Source organism: Carassius carassius, chromosome 9, assembly GCF_963082965.1.
Source record: "Carassius carassius chromosome 9, fCarCar2.1, whole genome shotgun sequence".
NCBI classification, from domain to species: domain Eukaryota; kingdom Metazoa; phylum Chordata; class Actinopteri; order Cypriniformes; family Cyprinidae; genus Carassius; species Carassius carassius.
In genome coordinates this window covers 353,398-377,500 of record NC_081763.1, presented here as the reverse complement: position 1 = coordinate 377,500, position 24,103 = coordinate 353,398, and the positions used below count along the sequence as shown (strand labels likewise).

The 24,103-nt window shown below is 38.7% G+C and overlaps 11 non-coding genes across 11 annotated transcripts; all 11 read left to right on the top strand.

Moving 5' to 3' along the window:
* The first annotated feature begins 2,652 nt into the window (after positions 1-2,652).
* On the top strand, positions 2,653-2,771 carry LOC132149985 (5S ribosomal RNA). Its single transcript, XR_009435238.1, has one exon. It is a non-coding gene; the product is annotated as a 5S ribosomal RNA (ribosomal RNA).
* Positions 2,772-8,000: 5,229 nt separating this feature from the next.
* Positions 8,001-8,119, top strand: LOC132150230 (5S ribosomal RNA). The gene has a single exon (XR_009435469.1). It is a non-coding gene; the product is annotated as a 5S ribosomal RNA (ribosomal RNA).
* A 316-nt stretch (positions 8,120-8,435) lies between these two features.
* LOC132150510 (5S ribosomal RNA) lies at positions 8,436-8,554 on the top strand. Its single transcript, XR_009435739.1, has one exon. It is a non-coding gene; the product is annotated as a 5S ribosomal RNA (ribosomal RNA).
* Positions 8,555-9,442: 888 nt separating this feature from the next.
* Positions 9,443-9,561, top strand: LOC132150401 (5S ribosomal RNA). The gene has a single exon (XR_009435636.1). It is a non-coding gene; the product is annotated as a 5S ribosomal RNA (ribosomal RNA).
* Positions 9,562-9,877: 316 nt separating this feature from the next.
* LOC132150833 (5S ribosomal RNA) lies at positions 9,878-9,996 on the top strand. The gene has a single exon (XR_009436013.1). It is a non-coding gene; the product is annotated as a 5S ribosomal RNA (ribosomal RNA).
* A 4,084-nt stretch (positions 9,997-14,080) lies between these two features.
* On the top strand, positions 14,081-14,199 carry LOC132150225 (5S ribosomal RNA). The gene has a single exon (XR_009435464.1). It is a non-coding gene; the product is annotated as a 5S ribosomal RNA (ribosomal RNA).
* Positions 14,200-15,870: 1,671 nt separating this feature from the next.
* LOC132150622 (5S ribosomal RNA) lies at positions 15,871-15,988 on the top strand. The gene has a single exon (XR_009435850.1). It is a non-coding gene; the product is annotated as a 5S ribosomal RNA (ribosomal RNA).
* Positions 15,989-17,590: 1,602 nt separating this feature from the next.
* LOC132150256 (5S ribosomal RNA) lies at positions 17,591-17,709 on the top strand. The gene has a single exon (XR_009435493.1). It is a non-coding gene; the product is annotated as a 5S ribosomal RNA (ribosomal RNA).
* Positions 17,710-20,404: 2,695 nt separating this feature from the next.
* Positions 20,405-20,522, top strand: LOC132150621 (5S ribosomal RNA). The gene has a single exon (XR_009435849.1). It is a non-coding gene; the product is annotated as a 5S ribosomal RNA (ribosomal RNA).
* Positions 20,523-21,600: 1,078 nt separating this feature from the next.
* Positions 21,601-21,719, top strand: LOC132150255 (5S ribosomal RNA). Its single transcript, XR_009435492.1, has one exon. It is a non-coding gene; the product is annotated as a 5S ribosomal RNA (ribosomal RNA).
* A 1,780-nt stretch (positions 21,720-23,499) lies between these two features.
* LOC132150620 (5S ribosomal RNA) lies at positions 23,500-23,617 on the top strand. Its single transcript, XR_009435848.1, has one exon. It is a non-coding gene; the product is annotated as a 5S ribosomal RNA (ribosomal RNA).
* Positions 23,618-24,103: the final 486 nt, after the last annotated feature.

Below are 24,103 nucleotides of genomic sequence, written 5' to 3'. Positions count from 1 at the left end.
TGGATTTTTTCAGTAATTATCTAATAGGCCTGGTTAGTACTTTTGGAAATTTTCACTAATTGTCCAATAATCTTGCAAAAAAAAAAAAAAAAAAGAGTCAATGCCCGATTTCAGAATGTAAGCAGGTTTGGGCCAGGTTAGTACTTTTGGATTTTTTCAGTAATTATCTAATAGGCCTGGTTAGTACTTTTGGAAATTTTCACAAATAGTCCAATAATCTTGCAAAAAAAAAAAAAAAAAGAGTCAATTCCCGATCTCAGAATGTAAGCAGGTTTGGGCCAGGTTAGTACTTTTGGATTTTTTCAGTAATTATCTAATAGGCCTGGTTAGTACTTTTAGAAATTTTCACTTATTGTCCAATAATCTTGAAAAAAAAAAAAAAAAGAGTCAATGCCCGATCTCAGAATGTAAGCAGGTTTGGGCCAGGTTAGTACTTTTGGTTTTTTTCAGTAATTATCTAATAGGCCTGGTTAGTACTTTTGGAAATTTTCACTAATTGTCCAATAATCTTGCAAAAAAAAAAAAAAAAAAGAGTCAATGCCCGATCTCAGAATGTAAGCAGGTTTGGGCCAGGTTAGTACTTTTGGATTTTTTCAGTAATTATCTAATAGGCCTGGTTAGTACTTTTAGAAATTTTCACTTATTGTCCAATAATCTTGAAAAAAAAAAAAAAGATCAATGCCCGATTTTAGAATGTAAGCAGGTTTGGGCCAGGTTAGTACTTTTGGATTTTTTCAGTAATTATCTAATAGGCCTGGTTAGTACTTTTGGAAATTTTCACTAATTGTCCAATAATCTTGCAAAAAAAAAAAAAAAAAAAAAAAGAGTCAATGCCCGATCTCAGAATGTAAGCAGGTTTGGGCCAGGTTAGTACTTTTGGATTTTTTCAGTAATTATCTAATAGGCCTGGTTAGTACTTTTAGAAATTTTCACTTATTGTCCAATAATCTTGAAAAAAAAAAAAAAAGAGTCAATGCCCGATTTTAGAATGTAAGCAGGTTTGGGCCAGGTTAGTACTTTTGGATTTTTTCAGTAATTATCTAATAGGCCTGGTTAGTACTTTTGGAAATTTTCACTAATTGTCCAATAATCTTGCAAATAAAAAAAAAAAAGAGTCAATGCCCGACCTCAGAATGTTAGCAGGTTTGGGCCAGGTTAGTAATTTTGGATTTTTTCAGTAAATATCTAATAGGCCTGGTTAGTACTTTTGGAAAAATTCACTAATTGTCTAATAATCTTTTAAAAAAAAAAAAAGAGTCAATGCCCGATCTCAGAATGTAAGCAGATTTAGGCCAGGTTAGTACTTTTGGATTTTTTCAATAATTATCTAATAGGCCTGGTTAGTACTTTAGGAAATTTTCACTAATTGTCCAATAATCTTGCAAAAAAAAAAAAAAAAAAAAAAAGTCAATGCCCGATCTCAGAATGTAAGCAGGTTTGGGCCAGGTTAGTACTTTTGGATTTTTTCAGTAATTATCTAATAGGCCTGGTTAGTACTTTTGGGAATACCAGGTGCTGTAAGCTTTTGGGTTTCCTTCCCTACTTATATAATGCACTGGCGATTATAGTGGCTGATCTTTAAATAGCCCTCTCTTTGCAGCCTCCTTCGCTTATGGCCATACCATCCTGGCTATGCCCGATCTCAACTGATCTCCAAATCTAAGCAGGTTTGGGCCAGGTTAGTACTTTTGGATTTTTCAGTAATTATCTAATAGGCCTGGTTAGTACTTTAGGAAATTTTCACTAATTGTCCAATAATCTTGCAAAAAAAAAAAAAAAAAGTCAATGCCCGATCTCAGAATGTAAGCAGGTTTGGGCCAGGTTAGTACTTTTGGATTTTTTCAATAATTATCTAATAGGCCTGGTTAGTACTTTAGGAAATTTTCACTAATTGTCCAATAATCTTGCAAAAAAAAAAAAAAAAAAAAAAGAGTCAATGCCCGATCTCAGAATGTAAGCAGGTTTGGGCCAGGTTAGTACTTTTGGATTTTTTCAGTAATTATCTAATAGGCCTGGTTAGTACTTTTAGAAATTTTCACTTATTGTCCAATAATCTTGCAAAAAAAAAAAAAGAGTCAATGCCCGATCTCAGAATGTAAGCAGGTTTGGGCCAGGTTAGTACTTTTGGATTTTTTCAGTAATTATCTAATAGGCCTGGTTAGTACTTTTGGGAATACCAGGTGCTGTAAGCTTTTGGGTTTCCTTCCCTACTTATATAAAGCACTGGCGATTATAGTGGCTGATCTTTAAATAGCCCTCTCTTTGCAGCCTCCTTCGCTTATGGCCATACCATCCTGGCTATGCCCGATCTCAACTGATCTCCAAATATAAGCAGGTTTGGGCCAGGTTAGTACTTTTGGATTTTTTCAGTAAATATCTAATAGGCCTAGTTAGTACTTTTGGAAATTTTCACTTATTGTCCAATAATCTTGCAAAAAAAAAAAAAAAGAGTCAATGCCCGATCTCAGAATGTAAGCAGGTTTGGGCCAGGTTAGTAATTTTGGATTTTTTCAGTAATTATCTAATAGGCCCGGTTAGTACTTTTGGGAATACCAGGTGCTGTAAGCTTTTGGGTTTCCTTCCCTACTTATATAATGCACTGGCGACTATAGTGGCTGACCTTTAAATAGCCCTTTCTTTGCAGCCTCCTTCGCTTACGGCCATACCAACCTGGCTATGCCCGATCTCGTCTGATCTCGGAAGCTAAGCAGGTTTGGGCCTGGTTAGTACTTGGATGGGAGACCGCCTGGGAATACCAAGTGCTGTAAGCTTTTGGGTTTCCTTCCCTACTTATATAAAGCACTGGCGATTATAGTGGCTGATCTTTAAATAGCCCTCTCTTTGCAGCCTCCTTCGCTTATGGCCATACCATCCTGGCTATGCCCGATCTCAACTGATCTCCAAATCTAAGCAGGTTTGGGCCAGGTTAGTACTTTTGGATTTTTCAGTAATTATCTAATAGGCTTGGTTAGTACTTTTGGGAATACCAGGTGCTGTAAGCTTTTGGGTTTCCTTCCCTACTTATATAATGCACTGCCGATTATAGTGGCTGATCTTTAAATAGCCCTCTCTTTGCAGCCTCCTTTGCTTACGGCCATACCAGCCTGGGGGCGATAGAGAGCTCACAGGAAGTGACAGTCTTGCAGCACAGAGAGAAAGCCTCAATCCTGTTTGTTTAATTAATTGTTTGGTTCTAAATAGTTTGGTTTTCAGATTTGTTTTTTTGCTTGGGACATTAATTGCTGGATAGTCAGTGTTGACCTTCATAAATTCCCCCCGACAGCTTAGGCTGTCTGGGGGACTTTTTTTTTGCTTCTTTTCCTTGTAGCATGCTGCAGATGCACAGCATGGCTGCAGATGAAGAAACAGAACAAACCATGATGAGAAAAAGTAGCAATGGGAGGAATGAAGAGGAGGAGCAAAGAAGAGGTGAAGTCAAACAAGCAGTGATCCAAGAGCAACAGGAGACAAATAAAGCCACAGGACATTTGTGGGAAGAGGGAGAAGAAAACAGCAGAGGAGTGCAAGGGAAATCGAAAGGGAAGTACAACAAAGAGTTGACTGTGGAGGTAGAGGTGGAGGGAAATGAAAAGATTTCAATGATGGATTTACTGAAAGGAGTAAAGAAGGAGTGTGGAGAAGTGATTGGCTGCAGGGTGAGAGGTGAAAGGGTCTATGAGCTCACAATGAAGGATGAAGAGACAAAGAGGAAACTAATGGATGGAGTGAGAGTGAAAGGAGTGATGGTGCATGCCAGGGATATACTGAATAACGATATGGTGGTGTCCTTTATCAATTTGCCTGTGTACTTAGAGGATGAGAAGATACTCGCCAAGCTACATGAGTGGGGAGTACGACCACTTTCACCAATCAAACGCCGGGTGTGGCCTGGAATAACTAAATAAGGAGGATGCAGAATGGTGTGATAGGGAGATAGACGAGAAGGAAGTAGAAGAGGCAATAGGGGGGTTGAAAAGTGGAAAAAGTCCAGGGGGTGATGGGATTGGTATTGAATGGTATAAAACATATAGAGAAGAGGTAGCACCGATTTTAGTTAAAGTGTTCAAGGAGATGGAAAGAACAGGGATGGTGCAAGATAGATTGGTAGAGGGAGTGATAGCTTTGGTGTATAAAAAGGGGAATAGGTTGGATATAGAGAACTACAGACCCATCAGTCTATTAAATGTGGATTATAAAATATTGACTAAAGTTTTAGCGAACAGAGTAAAAAAAGTCATTGGAAGTATAGTGCAACCAACACAGAGTTACAGCATACCAGGCAGGGATATAGCAGATACGATAGGGACAGTTAGGGACGTGATAGAGTACATGAAACGAGATAAGAAGGAAGGAATAGTACTAGGGATAGATTGGAATAAAGCATTCGATAGGGTAGAACACAAATACTTATTTAGGGTATTAGAGAAGTTTGGATTTGGAATGAGAATGATAGGGTGGGTGAGGAGACTATATGAGAAAGCAAAAAGTTGCATAAAAATAAATGGAGTATTAACAGACAGGTTTAAGATAGGAAGGTCAGTGAGACAGGGATGTCCCCTGTCTGCATTATTATATGCAATTTCAGTAGAGCCTCTAGCCACTCTAATCAAGAGGGATAGAAGAGTAGTTGGTATTGAGTTGCCATATGGAGGAATGTGTACTGTAAACCAATATGCAGATGACACTACAATCACAGTGAGGGAAGGAAACAGTGTAAAAAGAGTTTTAGAGATAGTGAAGAGGTTCGGGAAAGCATCAGGGGCAAAAATAAATGTAGATAAATCTGAATTAATGTATATAGGGGAGGTAGAGAGAGTAGAGGTAGGGATAAGAGTGGAGGAAAAATATATAAAAGTATTAGGGGTATATTTAGGGGTCAAAAGCAAAGAGGCAAGAGATGTGACCTGGATTGGGGTGATTAATAAAATAAGAACAGCAAGTGCTGCATGGAAAGGGAGGAAATTAAAATTAAATGGGAAAGTAATAGTAGTAAATAGTCTGCTGTTGTCAGTTTGTGTTTATGTAATGAGTGTAATGGAAATGCCAGGGTGGGTGATGAATGAATTGAATAAAATTGTATGTGATTTTATATGGGAGGGAAAAGGTGTGAAAATTGCACAGAAAACATTGGTGGGTAAGAGATGGGAGGGAGGCTTAAACTTGATGGACCTAGAAATAAAAAGGGCTGCGATGAGAATAAAAACGGTGATAAAATATATGGGAGGCCGATGGGATTATGGGTGGAAGGAATTCTTAAGGAAATATATTGATGATGTGGGAGGGATGGGGGATAATGGATGGTATATGGGCTTTAAGCAATCGATGACGGGAGGAATACCAGAAATATATCGGGAAGTATTAGAGGCATGGAGGCAGTTCCTTCCCAAAATAGAGTATGAGTGTGAAGACATACAGGTGATTAAAAATCTACCACTGTTTCTCAATGAAAAGATTAAACATAAAAATAAGACATTGTATGAATGTAAGTTTATAGAAGGAGGTATAAAACAAGTGAAGGACATTATGTATGAAGTTATTCCAGGATTTCTCAAAAATAACTGCATTTATGATACTGTGTGCGATCTGGAAGGAATGGAGAACAGAGAGAAAGTAAATAAAATATATGGAAAAATTAAATCAAGTATACCTTTGCAGTGGACTAATGTGATCGAACGTGAATGTGTATCTAACGTGGAAAAATGTATGCCGGAGATGTATGTGGATGATAATGGCGAGAAAAACAATTTTAAAAATATGAGTGTAAAGAATATATACAGGAGAATAATAGTTAATGTTATAAAAGAGCCAGCATCAGAAAAGGTGTGGAAGAAAGTATTTGAAGATTTAGATGTGGAAAAAATATGGTCAAACTTAAATGTAAAATACAACAGTAGAGTGTGAGAATAATGACTTTCTGATAAGACATAATAGAATTTACACAAATGTGGTGTTAAACAAAATAAATAATGAGGTAAATGTCATTTGTGACGTGTGTGGTAATGGCCCTGAGAGTTTTTTACATTATTTTTTAAGATGTGAAGCGTTGGTGGATTTTTTTGAGTTTCTTAAAACTCTGTTACTAGAAAACTGGGGTGTCAAAGTTGAGACCGAGGAGGAATGGGGGAAATTGTTTTTGTTTGGAACTTTCGGGAAAAGGAAAAGAGCTGACATTTGTTTAATTAATTTTGTTCTGAGTCATGCCAGACTAGCAGTAGTTCTAAGAAGAAACTATGCACATTTCGAAGGGAGAAAAATAAAAGTAAAATATATGTTTAAGTCAATGATACAAAGAGATGTAGAGTTGATTTGTAAGTATGGAGATAAAGAGGGGAAAGAGTTTTTTTTGACTACGAATAAATTCATACATCAAAAGGTGGGGGAAGAAATATGTTTCAATTGGTGAAGAGTAATAATCTGGTTGAGAATGGCTGATGTCAATTAAGTAAATGTAAACATATTTGCATGTATTTTATTTATGTTCTTTATTTTTATTGCTGTATGATTATGCAAAATTAAGTAGATTAATTGAAAAATGAATCATACAAATGTAATGGAATGTAAGTAAATCAGATGGAATAATGAAATTGAAAAACTGTGAATTGAAAGTTAAATAAAAAGATTTAAAAAAAAAAAGGCTATGCCCGATCTCGTCTGATCTCGGAAGCTAAGCAGGTTTGGGCCTGGTTAGTACTTGGATGGGAGACCGACTGGGAATACAAGGTGCTGTAAGATTTTGGGTTTCCTTCCCTACTTATATAAAGCACTGGCGATTATAGTGGCTGATCTTTAAATAGCCCTCTCTTTGCAAACTTCTTCGCTTATGGCCGTACCATCCTGGCTATGCCCGATCTACACTGATCTCCAAATCTAAGCAGGTTTGGGCCAGGTTAGTACTTTTGGATTTTTTCAGTAATTATCTAATAGGCCTGGTTAGTATTTTTGGGAATACCAGGTGCTGTAAGCTTTTGGGTTTCCTTCCCTACTTATATAAAGCACTGGCGATTATAGTGGCTGATCTTTAAATAGCCCTCTGTTTGCAGCCTTCTTCGCTTATGGCCATACCATCCTGGCTATGCCCGATCTCAACTGATCTCCAAATCTAAGCAGGTTTGGGCCAGGTTAGTACTTTTGGATTTTTCAGTAATTATCTAATAGGCCTCGTTAGTACTTTTGGAAATTTTCACTAATTGTCCAATAATCTTGCAAAAAAAAAAAAAAAAGAGTCAATGCCTGATCTTAGAATGTAAGCAGGTTTGGGCCAGGTAAGTACTTTTGGATTTTTTCAGTAATTATCTAATAGGCCTGATTAGTACTTTTGGAAAAATTCACTAATTGTCTAATAATCTTGTAAAAAAAAAAAAAAAGAGTCAATGCCCGATCTCAGAATGTTAGCAGGTTTGTGCCAGGTTAGTACTTTTGGATTTTTTTCAGTAATTATCTAATAGGCCTGGTTAGTACTTTTGGAAAAATTCACTAATTGTCTAATAATCTTGTATAAAAAAAAAAAAAATGTCAATGCCCGATCTCAGAATGTAAGCAGTTTTGGGCCAGGTTAGTACTTTTGGATTTTTTCAGTAATTATCTAATAGGCCTGGTTAGTACTTTAGGAAATTTTCACTAATTGTCCAATAATCTTGCAAAAAAAAAAAAAAGAGTCAATGTCCGATCTCAGAATGTAAGCAGGTTTGGGCCAGGTAAGTACTTTTGGATTTTTTCAGTAATTATCTAATAGGCCTGGTTAGTACTTTTGGAAATTTTCACTAATTGCCCAATAATCTTGCAAAAAAAAAAAAAAAGAGTCAATGCCCGATCTCAGAATGTAAGCAGGTTTGGGCCAGATTAGTACTTTTGGATTTTTTCAGTAATTATCTAATAGGCCTGGTTAGTACTTTTGGGAATACCAGGTGCTGTAAGCTTTTGGGTTTCCTTCCCTACTTATATAATGCACTGGCGATTATAGTGGCTGATCTTTAAATAGCCCTCTCTTTGCAGCCTCCTTCGCTTATGGCCATACCAACCTGCCTATGCCCGATCTCGTCTGATCTCGGAAGCTAAGCAGGTTTGGGCCTGGTTAGTACTTGGATGGGAGACCGCCCGGGAATACCAGGTGTTGTAAGCTTTTGGGTTTCCTTCCCTACTTATATAAAGCACTGGCGATTATAGTGGCTGATCTTTAAATAGCCCTCTCTTTGCAGCCTCCGTCGCTTATGGCCATACCATCCTGGCTATGCCCGATCTCAACTCATCTCCAAATCTAAGCAGGTTTGGGCCAGGTTAGTACTTTTGGATTTTTTTCATTATTATCTAATAGGCCTGGTTAGTACTTTTGGGAATACCAGGTGCTGTAAACTTTTGGGTTTCCTTCCCTACTTATATAATGCACTGGCGATTATAGTGGCTGATCTTTAAATAGCCCTCTCTTTGCAGCCTCCTTCGCTTACGGCCATACCAACCTGGCTATGCCCGATCTCGTCTGATCTCGGAAGCTAAGCAAGTTTGGGCCTGGTTAGTACTTGGATGGGAGACAGCCTGGGAATACCAGGTGCTGTAAGCTTTTGGGTTTCCTTCCCTACTTATATAAAGCACTGGCGATTATAGTGGCTGATCTTTAAATAGTCCTCTCTTTGCAGCCTCCTTCGCTTATGGCCATACCATCCTGGCTATGCCGATCTCAACTAATCTCCAAATCTAAGCAGGTTTGGGCCAGGTTCCTACTTTTGGATTTTTTCAGTAATTATCTAATAGGCCTGGTTAGTACTTTTGGAAATCTTCACTAATTGTCCAATAATCTTGCAAAAAAAAAAAAAAAGAGTCAATGCCCGATCTTAGAATGTAAGCAGGTTTGGGCCAGGTTAGTACTTTTGGATTTTTTCAGTAATTATCTAATAGGCCTGATTAGTACTTTTGGAAAAATTCACTAATTGTCTAATAATCTTGTAAAAAAAAAAAAAGAGTCAATGCCCGATCTCAGAATGTTAGCAGGTTTGGGCCAGGTTAGTACTTTTGGATTTTTTTTCAGTAATTATCTAATAGGCCTGGTTAGTACTTTTGGAAAAATTCACTAATTGTCTAATAATCTTGCAAAAAAAAAAAAGAGCCAATGCCCGATCTCAGAATGTAAGCAGGTTTGGGCCAGGTTAGTACTTTTGGTTTTTTTCAGTAATTATCTAATAGGCCTGGTTAGTACTTTAGGAAATTTTCACTAATTGCCCAATAATCTTGCAAAAAAAAAAAAAAAGAGTCAATGCCCGATCTCAGAATGTAAGCAGGTTTGGGCCAGATTAGTACTTTTGGATTTTTTCAGTAATTATCTAATAGGCCTGGTTAGTACTTTTGGGAATACCAGGTGCTGTAAGCTTTTGGGTTTCCTTCCCTACTTATATAATGCACTGGCGATTATAGTGGCTGATCTTTAAATAGCCCTCTCTTTGCAGCCTCCTTCGCTTATGGCCATAGCAACCTGCCTATGCCCGATCTCATCTGATCTCGGAAGCTAAGCAGGTATGGGCCTGGTTAGTACTTGGATGGGAGACCGCCTGGGAATACCAGGTGCTGTAAGCTTTTGGGTTTCCTTCCATACTTATATAAAGCACTGGCGATTATAGTGGCTGATATTTAAATAGCCCTCTCTTTGCAGCCTCCGTCGCTTATGGCCATACCATCCTGGCTATGCCCGATCTCAACTCATCTCCAAATCTAAGCAGGTTTGGGCCAGGTTAGTACTTTTGGATTTTTTCAGTAATTATCTAATAGGCCTGGTTAGTACTTTTGGGAATACCAGGTGCTGTAAGCTTTTGGGTTTCCTTCCCTACTTATATAATGCACTGGCGATTATAGTGGCTGATCTTTAAATAGCCCTCTCTTTGCAGCCTCCTTCGCTTACGGCCATACCAACCTGGCTATGCCCGATCTCGTCTGATCTCGGAAGCTAAGCAGGTTTGGGCCTGGTTAGTACTTGGATGGGAGACCGCCTGGGAATACCAGGTGCTGTAAGCTTTTGGGTTTCCTTCCCTACTTATATAAAGCACTGGCGATTATAGTGGCTGATCTTTAAATAGCCCTCTCTTTGCAGCCTCCTTCGCTTATGGCCATACCATCCTGGCTATGCCCGATCTCAACTGATCTCCACATCTAAGCAGGTTTGGGCCAGGTTAGTACTTTTGGATTTTTTCAGTAATTATCTAACAGGCCTGGGGTCTCATTTATAAAACTATGCGTAGGATCTTTACTAAAAGTTTACGTGCGCCCAAAAGCCAAAAATGGCGTACGCCAAAAAATATTCCGATTTATAAAACCGTGCGTACGCACACCTGTAAGCAATGTTCCCTTTATAAATCACAGATCACCCGCAGATGTGCGTACGTGAACCAGCCTCATATCCCGCCCTGTACACGCCCATTTTTAACCATAAATAGTCAATGCAAATCACCTCATGATTGCTGATCAGCATGTAAATGAGAGTGGAATCCCATATATACCTGGAAAACTGGCATGCGACCCGCCAATTAATTAATCCAAGAAAGTGAAAACGTGCATTTCTGTTAGCCTAATTTTAATAATGGCGACAGGTGAGAAAAGAGGAAAAAAACGTAATTTCTCAGATACTGAGATTGAAACACTTGTAGGGGAGGTGGAGGCTCGGAAAACTGTGTTATTTGGTGGCCACAGCAGTGGGGTCACTAATAAAAAGAAGCAGTGCGAGTGGCAAAGTATTGCTTCTGCCGTCAATTGTGTCAGTGGGACAGAACGGACAGTTGCAGAATTAAAGAAAAAATGGTCCGACCTGAAGGTAGGCCTATACAAATTTTTTTTTTACCAACATATTACATTTGTGTTTTATTAGGCTATATACCTATATAAATAGCAATATTGATTTTCAAAAAGTTTTATTTACATGTGCTTACAGTATGCAAAATATGTGAAATAAAGATTCTCATTCATTCAAGGTGGAGGCAAAGAGAAAACTGTCCTCCCACCGCCAGAGCGTGGCTGCAACTGGTGGGGGCCCATGTACAGCTGATCTCACATCAGTGGACAGCAAAATCGCGGCTATAATTGGGGAGGTCAGCGTGTGTGGTATTGTGTCGGAAAAGGAGGGAGACACTGACGTGACTGAAACCACAGAGGAGCAAGGTTAAACCGATTTTTAATCATTAACGCTGTACATTTGAGTGTGTGGGGTGATAAATGGATAAATGTTGCCAATTGTTTGTCCTCCAGTCCTTCCGGAGTCTGAAGCTGTAAATGAACAGGAGGTTCAGGGTGAGGGGTTCTCAGATGCAGATGCACAGCGTCCGGCTCAAAGCAGTGCCCCTTCTGCGTCTGGCACGTCCAAAAGTGGTCGGGTACTCACCGACGCAGTCCTGCAGTTACAGCGAGAGACAATAAACGCTGTCAACAGGGTTGCAGATGAGCTACGGCAGATGAGAGAAGTGATGTAAGAAATTGCACAATCATTAAAAGATGCAGTTAAAACATGAACCTTGAGTTTTGTCTTTCTTTACAAACGCCGCATGACATCCTCACGGATTCTTGCACCTCGTTGATATCCCTCTTGTCGGCCAGGGGGCTGTGGCTCGGGGTCGTAATGCTGGGGTAGAGGGAGATCAGGAGGGAGAGGAATACCGTTTCTCAGTGCTATATTGTGCAAAACACCACACGCCCTGACAATCTTGCACACTTTTGCTGGATGGTATAAAAGTCTGCCACCCGAGGCATCCAGAGCACGCCATCTGCATTTCAGGATGCCGATGGCACGCTCCACAACTGCGCGGGCACGAGAGTGGACCTCGTTATAATGAGTTTCCTCTGCGCTCTGCGGGTTTAAAAATGGGGTGAGGAGCCAGCGTCTCAGGGGGTAGCCACTGTCGCCTGCAGGTTATAATTATATTAAAAACAAAATTGTTACAGTTTCTACTTTTTAATATTGTTAAACTCACCAAGAAGCCAGCCATCACGTACTGCGCCTGCATTTAGTCTGTTCCCTACACTGCTATGTGTCAAGATAAAGGAATCATGTGTTGAACCAGGCCAGCGTGCCACAATGTTTGTGAGGGTCATGTTGGAATCACATATGATTTGCACATTAATAGAATGCACATGCTTTCTATTAACATAAGCAAATTCATTTTCAGATGGTGCCCTTATAGCAACATGAGTGCAGTCAATTGCGCCGATTACATTTGGGAAACCAGACATTGCTGCAAATTGCGTTTTAATTTCGGCCTGTTCTCGCACAGTGTAGGGGAACCTGATGTATCGACTAACCATATTAAGTATACCATTTAAAACGACAGATATTATGGCACTCAGGGACGGCTGTGATATACCAGACCTATAGGGTGAGATGATAGATTCCAATAGAATTATTTCATATACAAAAAGGTCTTAGAGACAAATTTGAGGATTACTTATAGTTTTTTTTATATTATTAATTTACCTGTCTGCCAATTCCCGCTGGAAACAGCCGGTTGCCAAGAACCCCAGAGTGGTGAGGACTTGTATTTGGACTGGGATGGCATGGTTCCGGCGTGTTGCCCTCTCTAATACTGGACCCAATTCAGCACATAGATCCAAGAGCACAGCTCTAGGGAATCTAAATCGGCTTATTAGCCAGTCATCATCATGGGCCAGGAAATCATCATGGTCCCTGAAAACTCGTTCTCTCCTTATTCTGCCATTAGCGTAATCCTCCAACAGTGCCAGGAGTGCCATCATGAAGCATTACATACCCGGGTCACCGGAGAATTTATATGTTTCTAGCAAATAGACTGATCGTTAACACCTTGACAAAATCACTTAATTAATTTGTGGGCGAAAATTTAAGACGAAAATGTTATAGTGAACACATGCTTCTTGACGGTTTTGTAATGAACACCGTAATAGTTAGGACCGATGATGAGTAGCGATTGTGCTTCATGACTGTATTTGCAGACTTTGACATTTTATGATATAGGCTATGTACATTAAGGAAAATATTTCCTTTTTACACTGTGTTCTGCAGTTCTCTAATAAAAGGGTATTTCATGCTATTCTGTAGGCTATCACATGTATCGCGCCATGTCCTCCTGTGCTCCCGTTGTGGACAATGTGACTGTAAGGCAGCGCTGATTATTATTTTATTTTACTTTTAATACATTTTGAATTACGTTTGGATTTTACTAGATGTATATAGCCTAAAACAATCGGCTCAAATAACACTGTTGGATTTAATCTTCATGATAATGTGGATATAACGTATGAAATGGAGTGAAAATTAAATGTCATTCATTCTTATAATCGTTCTTCTCACATTTATTTTCTACAATCTAACTTCAGTTCACGACCTCACCATCGGTGTCGCCAATTCCCTTTGTCTCCAGAATGTGCGTACGCACGGCTCAAAGTTTGCTTAAAGGTGCGCACATTCTCCCGTCAAGTTTGTTTTTTATAGATCACAACCTTTGCGTGGGAACTGGCGTACGTACGTTTCCAGCCCCGTTTTGTGCGTACGCACGCTTTATAAATGAGGCCCCTGGTTAGTACTTTAGGAAATTTTCACTAATTGTCCAATAATCTTGTAAAAAAAAAAAAAAAAGAGTCAATGCCCGATCTCAGAATGTAAGCAGGTTTGGGCCAGGTTAGTACTTTTGGATTTTTTCAGTAATGATCTAATAGGCCTGGTTAGTACTTTAGGAAATTTTCACTAATTGTCCAATAATCTTGAAAAAAAAAAAAAAAAAGAGTCAATGCCCGATCTCAGAATGTAAGCAGGTTTGGGCCAGGTTAGTACTTTTGGATTTTTTCAGTAATTATCTAATAGGCCTGGTTAGTACTTTTGGAAATGTTCGATAATTGTCCAATAATCTTGCAAAAAAAAAAAAAAAAGAGTCAATGCCCGATCTCAGAATGTTAGCAGGTTTGGGCCAGGTTAGTACTTTTGGATTTTTTTAATTTATTATCTAATAGGCCTGGTTACTTTTTTGGGTACTTTTGGGAATACCAGGTGCTGTAAGCTTTTGGGTTTCCTTCCCTACTTATATAATGCACTGGCGATTATAGTGGCTGATCTTTAAATAGCCCTCTCTTTGCAGCCTCCTTCGCTTACGGCCATACCAACCTGGCTATGCCCGATCTCGTCTGATCTTGAAAGCTAAGCAGGTTTGGGCCTGGTTAGTACTTGGATGGGAGACCGCCTGGGAATACCAGGTGCTGTAAGCTTTTGGGTTTCCTTCCCTACATATATAAAGCACTGGCGATTATAGTGGCTGATCTTTAAATAGCCCTCTCTTTGCAGCCTCCTTCGCTTATGGCCATACCATCCTGGCTATGCCCGATCTCAACTAATCTCCAAATCTAAGCAGGTTTGGGCCAGGTTCGTTCTTTTGGATTTTTTCAGTAATTATCTAATAGGCCTGGTTAGTACTTTTGGGAATACAAGGTGCTGTAAGCTTTTGGGTTTCCTTCCCTACTTATATAATGCACTGGCGATTATAGTGGCTGATCTTTAAATAGCCCTCTCTTTGCAGCCTTCTTTGCTTATGGCCATACCATCCTGGCTATGCCCGATCTCAACTAATCTCCAAATCTAAGCAGGTTTGGGCCAGGTTCGTTCTTTTGGATTTTTTCAGTAATTATCTAATAGGCCTGGTTAGTACTTTTGGGAATACAAGGTGCTGTAAGCTTTTGGGTTTCCTTCCCTACTTATATAATGCACTGGCGATTATAGTGGCTGATCTTTAAATAGCCCTCTCTTTGCAGCCTTCTTTGCTTATGGCCATACCATCCTGACTATGCCCGATCTCAACTGATCTCCAAATCTAAGCAGGTTTGGGCCAAATTAGTACTTTTGGATTTTTCAGTAATTATCTAATAGGCCTGGTTAGTAATTTTGGAAAAATTCACTAATTGTCTAATAATCTTGTAAAAAAAAAAAAGAGTCAATGCCTGATCTCAGAATGTTAGCAGGTTTGGGCCAGGTTAGTACTTTTGGATTTTTTTTCAGTAATTATCTAATAGGCCTGGTTAGTACTTTTGGGAATACCAGGTGCTGTAAGCTTTTGGGTTTCCTTCCCTTCTTATATAAAGCACTGGCGAATATAGTGGCTGATCTTTAAATAGCCCTCTCTTTGCAGCCTCCTTCGCTTATGGCCATACCATCCTGGCTATGCCCGATCTCAACTGAGCTCCAAATCTAAGCAGGTTTGGGCCAGGTTAGTACTTTTTTGATTTTTTCAGTAATTATCTAATAGGCCTGTTTAGTAATTTTGGAAAAATGCACTTATTGTCTAATAATCTTGTAAAAAAAAAAAAGAGTCAATGCCCGATCTCAGAATGTAAGCAGGTTTGGGCCAGGTAAGTACTTTTGGATTTTTTCAGTAATTATCTAATAGGCCTGGTTAGTACTTTTGGGAATACCAGGTGCTGTAAGCTTTTGGGTTTCCTTCCCTACTTATATAAAGCACTGGCGATTATAGTGGTTGATCTTTAAATAGCCCTCTCTTTGCAGCCTCCGTCGCTTATGGCCATACCATCCTGGCTATGCCCGATCTCAACTGATCTCCAAATCTAAGCAGGTTTGGGCCAGGTTAGTACTTTTGGATTTTTCAGTAATTATCTAATAGGCCTGGTTAGTACATTAGAAAATTTTCACTAATTGTCTAATAATCTTGCAAAAAAAAAAAAAAAGAGTCAATGCCCGATCTCAGAATGTGAGCAGGTTTGGGCCAGGTTAGTACTTTTGGATTTTTTCAGTAATTATCTAATAGGCCTGGTTAGTACTTTTGGGAATACCAGGTGCTGTAAGCTTTTGGGTTTCCTTCCCTACTTATATAATGCACTGGCGATTATAGTGGCTGATCTTTAAATAGCCCTCTCTTTGCAGCCTCCTTCGCTTACTGCCATACCAACCTGGCTATGCCGATCTCGTCTGATCTCGAAAGCTAAGCAGGTTTGGGCCTGGTTAGTACTTGGATGGGAGACCGCCTGGGAATACCAGGTGCTGTAAGCTTTTGGGTTTCTTTCCCTACTTATATAAAGCACTGGCGATTATAGTGGCTGATCTTTAAATAGCCCTCTCTTTGCAGCCTCCTTCGCTTATGGCCATACCATCCTGGCTATGCCCGATCTCAACTAATCTCCAAATCTAAGCAGGTTTGGGCCAGGTTAGTACTTTTGGATTTTTTCAGTAATTATCTAATAGGCCTGGTTAGTACTTTTGGGAATACCAGGTGCTGTAAGCTTTTGGGTTTCCTTCCCTACTTATATAAAGCACTGGCGATTATAGTGGCTGATCTTTAAATAGCCCTCTCTTTGCAGCCTCTTTCGCTTATGGCCATACCATCCTGACTATGCCCGATTTCAACTGATCTCCAAATCTAAGCAGGTTTGGGCCAGGTTAGTACTTTTGGATTTTTTCAGTAATTATCTAATAGGCCTGGTTAGTACTTTTGGAAATTTTCACTGATTGTCCAATAATCTTGCAAAAAAAAAAAAAGGCAATGCCCGATCTCAGAATGTAAGCAGGCTTGGGCCAGGTTAGTACTTTTGGATTTTTTCAGTAATTATCTAATAGGCCTGGTTAGTAATTTTGGAAATTTTCACTAATTGTCCAATAATCTTGAAAAAAAAAAAAAAAGAGTCAATGCCCGATCTCAGAATGTAAGCAGGTTTCGGCCAGGTTAGTACTTTTGGATTTTTTCAGTAATTATCTAATAGACCTGGTTAGTACTTTTGGAAATTTTCACTAATTGTCCAATAATCTTGCAAAATAAAAAAAAAAGAGTCAATGCCCGATCTCAGAATGTAAGCAGGTTTAGGCCAGGTTAGTACTTTTGGATTTTTTTCAGTAATTATCTAATAGGCCTGGTTAGTACTTTTCGAAATACCAGGTGCTGTAAGCTTTTGGGTTTCCTTCCCTACTTATATAAAGCACTGGCGATTATAGTGGCTGATCTTTAAATAGCCCTCTCTTTGCAGCCTCCTTCGCTTATGGCCATACCATCCTGGCTATGCCCGATCTCAACTGATCTCCAAATCTAAGCAGGTTTGGGCCAGGTTAGTACTTTTGGATTTTTCAGTAATTATCTAAAAGGCCTGGTTAGTACATTTGGAAATTTTCACTAATTGTCCAATAATCTTGCAAAAAAAAAAAGAGTCAATGCCCGATCCCAGAATGTAAGCAGGTTTGGGCCAGGTTAGTACTTTTGGATTTTTTCAGTAATTATCTAATAGGCCTATCTTGCAAAAAAAAAAAAAAAAAAAGAGTCAATGCCCGATCTCAGAATGTAAGCAGGTTTGGGCCAGGTTAGTACTTTTGGATTTTTTCAGTAATTATCTAATAGGCCTGGTTAGTACTTTAGGAATTTTTCACTAATTGTCCAATAATCTTGCAAAAAAAAAAAAAAAAGAGTCAATGCCCGATCTCAGAATGTAAGCAGGTTTGGGCCAGGTTAGTAATTTTGGATTTTTTCAGTAATTATCTAATAGGCCTGGTTAGTACTTTTGGGAATACCAGGTGATGTAAGCTTTTGGGTTTCCTTCCCTACTTATATAATGCACTGGCGATTATAGTGGCTGATCTTTAAATAGCCCTCTCTTTGCAGCCTCCTTCGCTTACGGCCATACCAACATGGCTATGCCCGATCTCGTCTGATCTCGGAAGCTAAGCAGGTTTGGGCCTGGTTAGTACTTGGATGGGAGATCGCCTGGGAATACCAGGTGCTGTAAGCTTTTGGGTTTCCTTTCCTACTTATATAAAGCACTGGTGATTATAGTGGCTGATCTTTAAATAGCCCTCTCTTTGCAGCCTCCTTCGCTTATGGCCATACCATCCTGGCTATGTCCGATCTCAACTGATCTCAGAATGTTAGCAGGATTGGGCCAGGTTAGTACTTTTGGATTTTTTCAGTAATTATCTAATAGGCCTGGTAAGTACTTTTGGGAATACCAGGTGCTGTAAGCTTTTGGGTTTCCTTCCCTACTTATATAAAGCACTGGCGATTATAGTGGCTGATCTTTAAATAGCCCTCTCTTTGCAGCCTCCTTCGCTTATGGCCATTCCATCCTGGCTATGCCCGATCTCAACTGATCTCCAAATCTAAGCAGGTTTGGGCCAGGTTAGTACTTTTGGATTTTTCAGTAATTATCTAATAGGCCTGGTTAGTACTTTTGGAAATTTTCACTAATTGTCCAATAATCTTGCACAAAAAAAAAAAAAGAGTCAATGCCCGATCTCAGAATGTAAGCAGGTTTGGGCCAGGTTAGTACTTTTGGATTTTTTCAGTAATTATCTAATAGGCCTGGTTAGTACTTTTGGAAAAATTCACTAATTGTCTAATAATCTTGTAAAAAAAAAAAAAAAGAGTCAATGCCCGATCTCAGAATGTAAGCAGGTTTGGGCCAGGTTAGTACTTTTGGATTTTTTCAGTAATTATCTAATAGACCTGGTTAATACTTTTGGAAATTTTCACTAATTGTCCAATAATCTTGCAAAATAAAAAAAAAAAAAGAGTCAATGCCCGATCTCAGAATGTAAGCAGGTTTAGGCCAGGTTAGTACTTTTGGATTTTTTTCAGTAATTATCTAATAGGCCTGGTTAGTACTTTTCGAAATACCAGGTGCTGTAAGCTTTTGGGTTTCCTTCCCTACTTATATAAATCACTGGCGATTATAGTGGCTGATCTTTAAATAGCCCTCTCTTTGCAGCCTCCTTCGCTTATGGCCATACCATCCTGGCTATGCCCGATCTCAACTGATCTCCAAATCTAAGCAGGTTTGGGCCAGGTTAGTACTTTTGGATTTTTCAGTAATTATCTAAAAGGCCTGGTTAGTACATTTGGAAATTTTCACTAATTGTCCAATAATCTTGCAAAAAAAAAAAGAGTCAATGCCCGATCTCAGAATGTAAGCAGGTTTGGGCCAGGTTAGTACTTTTGGATTTTTTCAGTAATTATCTAATAGGCCTATCTTGCAAAAAAAAAAAAAAAAAAAGAGTCAATGCCCGATCTCAGAATGTAAGCAGGTTTGGGCCAGGTTAGTACTTTTGGATTTTTTCAGTAATTATCTAATAGGCCTGGTTAGTACTTTTGGAAATTTTCACTAATTGTCCAATAATCTTGCACAAAAAAAAAAAAAAGAGTCAATGCCGATCTCAGAATGTAAGCAGGTTTGGGCCAGGTTAGTACTTTTGGATTTTTTCAGTAATTATCTAATAGACCTGGTTAGTACTTTTGGAAAAATTCACTAATTGTCTAATAATCTTGTAAAAAAAAAAAAAAAAAGAGTCAATGCCCGATCTCAGCATGTTAGCAGTTTTGGGCCAGGTTAGTACTTTTGGATTTTTTCAGTAATTATCTAATAGGCCTGGTTAGTACTTTTGGAAATTTTCACTAATTGTCCAATAATCTTGCAAAAAATAAAATAAAAGAGTCAATGCCCGATCTCAGAATGTAAGCAGTTTCGGGCAAGGTTAGTACTTTTGGATTTTTTCAGTAATTATCTAATAGGCCTGGTTAGTACTTTTTGAAATTTTCACTAATTGTCCAATAATCTTGCAAAAAAAAAAAGAAAAGAGTCAATGCCGATCTCAGAATGTAAGCAGGTTTGGGCCAGGTTAGTACTTTTGGATCTTTTCAGTAATTATCTAATAGGCCTGGTTAGTACTTTTGGAAATTTTCACTAATTGTCTAAAAATCCTGAAAAAAACAAAAAAGATTCAATGCCCGATCTCAGAATCTAAGCAGGTTTGGGCCAGGTTAGTACTTTTGGAATTTTTCAGTAATTATCTAATAATCTTTCAAAAAAATAAAATTAAATAAGTATAGAGTCAATGCCCGATCTCAGAATGTAAGCAGGTTTTGGCCAGGTTAGTACTTTTGGATTTTTTCAGTAATTATCTAATAGGCCTGGTTAGTACGTTTGGAAATTTTCAGTAATTATCTAATAATCTTGCAAAAATATAAAATTAAATAAATAAAGAGTCAATGCCCGATCTCAGAATGTAAGCAGGTTTGGGCCAGGTTAGTAATTTTGGATTTTTTCAGTAATTATCTAATAGGCCTGGTTAGTACTTTTGGAAATGTTCACTAATTGTCCAATAATCTTGCAAATAAAAAAGAAAACAGTCAATGCCCGATCTCAGAATGTACGCAGGTTTGGGCCAGGTTAGTACTTTTGGAAATTTTCACTAATTGTCCAATAATCTTGCAAAAAAAAAAGAAAACAGTCAATGCCCGATCTCAGAATGTAAGCAGGTTTGGGCCAGGTTAGTACTTTTGGATTTTTTCAGTAATTATCTAATAGGCCTGGTTAGTACTTTTGGGAATACCAGGTGCTGTAAGCTTTTGGGTTTCCTTCCCTACTTATATAATGCACTGGCGATTATAGTGGCTGATCTTTAAATAGCCCTCTCTTTGCAGCCTCCTTCGCTTACTGCCATACCAACCTGGCTATGCCGATCTCGTCTGATCTCGAAAGCTAAGCAGGTTTGGGCCTGGTTAGTACTTGGATGGGAGACCGCCTGGGAATACCAGGTGCTGTAAGCTTTTGGGTTTCTTTCCCTACTTATATAAAGCACTGGCGATTATAGTGGCTGATCTTTAAATAGCCCTCTCTTTGCAGCCTCCTTCGCTTATGGCCATACCATCCTGGCTATGCCCGATCTCAACTAATCTCCAAATCTAAGCAGGTTTGGGCCAGGTTCGTACTTTTGGATTTTTTCAGTAATTATCTAATAGGCCTGGTTAGTACTTTTGGGAATACCAGGTGCTGTAAGCTTTTGGGTTTCCTTCCCTACTTATATAAAGCACTGGCGATTATAGTGGCTGATCTTTAAATAGCCCTCTCTTTGCAGCCTCTTTCGCTTATGGCCATACCATCCTGACTATGCCCGATTTCAACTGATCTCCAAATCTAAGCAGGTTTGGGCCAGGTTAGTACTTTTGGATTTTTTTCAGTAATTATCTAATAGGCCTGGTTAGTACTTTTGGAAATTTTCACTAATTGTCCAATAATCTTGCAAAAAAAAAAAAAAGGCAATGCCCGATCTCAGAATGTAAGCAGGCTTGGGCCAGGTTAGTACTTTTGGATTTTTTCAGTAATTATCTAATAGGCCTGGTTAGTAATTTTGGAAATTTTCACTAATTGTCCAATAATCTTGAAAAAAAAAAAAAAAGAGTCAATGCCCGATCTCAGAATGTAAGCAGGTTTCGGCCAGGTTAGTACTTTTGGATTTTTTCAGTAATTATCTAATAGGCCTATCTTGCAAAAAAAAAGAGTCAATGCCCGATCTCAGAATGTAAGCAGGTTTGGGCCAGGTTAGTACTTTTGGATTTTTTCAGTAATTATCTAATAGGCCTGGTTAGTACTTTAGGAAATTTTCACTAATTGTCCAATAATCTTGCAAAAAAAAAAAAAAAAGAGTCAATGCCCGATCTCAGAATGTAAGCAGGTTTGGGCCAGGTTAGTAATTTTGGATTTTTTCAGTAATTATCTAATAGGCCTGGTTAGTACTTTTGGGAATACCAGGTGATGTAAGCTTTTGGGTTTCCTTCCCTATTTATATAATGCACTGGCGATTATAGTGGCTGATCTTTAAATAGCCCTCTCTTTGCAGCCTCCTTCGCTTACGGCCATACCAACATGGCTATGCCCGATCTCGTCTGATCTCGGAAGCTAAGCAGGTTTGGGCCTGGTTAGTACTTGGATGGGAGATCGCCTGGGAATACCAGGTGCTGTAAGCTTTTGGGTTTCCTTTCCTACTTATATAAAGCACTGGTGATTATAGTGGCTGATCTTTAAATAGCCCTCTCTTTGCAGCCTCCTTCGCTTATGGCCATACCATCCTGGCTATGTCCGATCTCAACTGATCTCAGAATGTTAGCAGGATTGGGCCAGGTTAGTACTTTTGGATTTTTTCAGTAATTATCTAATAGGCCTGGTTAGTTCTTTTGGGATTACCAGGTGCTGTAAGCTTTTGGGTTTCCTTCCCTACTTATATAAAGCACTGGCGATTATAGTGGCTGATCTTTAAATAGCCCTCTCTTTGCAGCCTCCTTCGCTTATGGCCATTCCATCCTGGCTATGCCCGATCTCAACTGATCTCCAAATCTAAGCAGGTTTGGGCCAGGTTAGTACTTTTGGATTTTTCAGTAATTATCTAATAGGCCTGGTTAGTACTTTTGGAAATTTTCACTAATTGTCCAATAATCTTGCACAAAAAAAAAAAAAAGAGTCAATGCCGATCTCAGAATGTAAGCAGGTTTGGGCCAGGTTAGTACTTTTGGATTTTTTCAGTAATTATCTAATAGACCTGGTTAGTACTTTTGGAAAAATTCACTAATTGTCTAATAATCTTGTAAAAAAAAAAAAAAAAAAAGAGTCAATGCCCGATCTCAGCATGTTAGCAGTTTTGGGCCAGGTTAGTACTTTTGGATTTTTTCAGTAATTATCTAATAGGCCTGGTTAGTACTTTTGGAAATTTTCACTAATTGTCCAATAATCTTGCAAAAAATAAAATAAAAGAGTCAATGCCCGATCTCAGAATGTAAGCAGTTTCGGGCAAGGTTAGTACTTTTGGATTTTTTCAGTAATTATCTAATAGGCCTGGTTAGTACTTTTTGAAATTTTCACTAATTGTCCAATAATCTTGCAAAAAAAAAAAGAAAAGAGTCAATGCCGATCTCAGAATGTAAGCAGGTTTGGGCCAGGTTAGTACTTTTGGATCTTTTCAGTAATTATCTAATAGGCCTGGTTAGTACTTTTGGAAATTTTCACTAATTGTCTAAAAATCCTGAAAAAAACAAAAAAGATTCAATGCCCGATCTCAGAATCTAAGCAGGTTTGGGCCAGGTTAGTACTTTTGGAATTTTTCAGTAATTATCTAATAATCTTTCAAAAAAATAAAATTAAATAAGTAAAGAGTCAATGCCCGATCTCAGAATGTAAGCAGGTTTTGGCCAGGTTAGTACTTTTGGATTTTTTCAGTAATTATCTAATAGGCCTGGTTAGTACGTTTGGAAATTTTCAGTAATTATCTAATAATCTTGCAAAAATATAAAATTAAATAAATAAAGAGTCAATGCCCGATCTCAGAATGTAAGCAGGTTTGGGCCAGGTTAGTAATTTTGGATTTTTTCAGTAATTATCTAATAGGCCTGGTTAGTACTTTTGGAAATGTTCACTAATTGTCCAATAATCTTGCAAATAAAAAAGAAAACAGTCAATGCCCGATCTCAGAATGTACGCAGGTTTGGGCCAGGTTAGTACTTTTGGAAATTTTCACTAATTGTCCAATAATCTTGCAAAAAAAAAAGAAAACAGTCAATGCCCGATCTCAGAATGTAAGCAGGTTTGGGCCAGGTTAGTACTTTTGGATTTTTTCAGTAATTATCTAATAGGCCTGGTTAGTACTTTTGGGAATACCAGGTGCTGTAAGCTTTTGGGTTTCCTTCCCTACTTATATAATGCACTGGCGATTATAGTGGCTGATCTTTAAATAGCCCTCTCTTTGCAGCCTCCTTCGCTTACTGCCATACCAACCTGGCTATGCCGATCTCGTCTGATCTCGAAAGCTAAGCAGGTTTGGGCCTGGTTAGTACTTGGATGGGAGACCGCCTGGGAATACCAGGTGCTGTAAGCTTTTGGGTTTCTTTCCCTACTTATATAAAGCACTGGCGATTATAGTGGCTGATCTTTAAATAGCCCTCTCTTTGCAGCCTCCTTCGCTTATGGCCATACCATCCTGGCTATGCCCGATCTCAACTAATCTCCAAATCTAAGCAGGTTTGGGCCAGGTTCGTACTTTTGGATTTTTTCAGTAATTATCTAATAGGCCTGGTTAGTACTTTTGGGAATACCAGGTGCTGTAAGCTTTTGGGTTTCCTTCCCTACTTATATAAAGCACTGGCGATTATAGTGGCTGATCTTTAAATAGCCCTCTCTTTGCAGCCTCTTTCGCTTATGGCCATACCATCCTGACTATGCCCGATTTCAACTGATCTCCAAATCTAAGCAGGTTTGGGCCAGGTTAGTACTTTTGGATTTTTTCAGTAATTATCTAATAGGCCTGGTTAGTACTTTTGGAAATTTTCACTAATTGTCCAATAATCTTGCAAAAAAAAAAAAA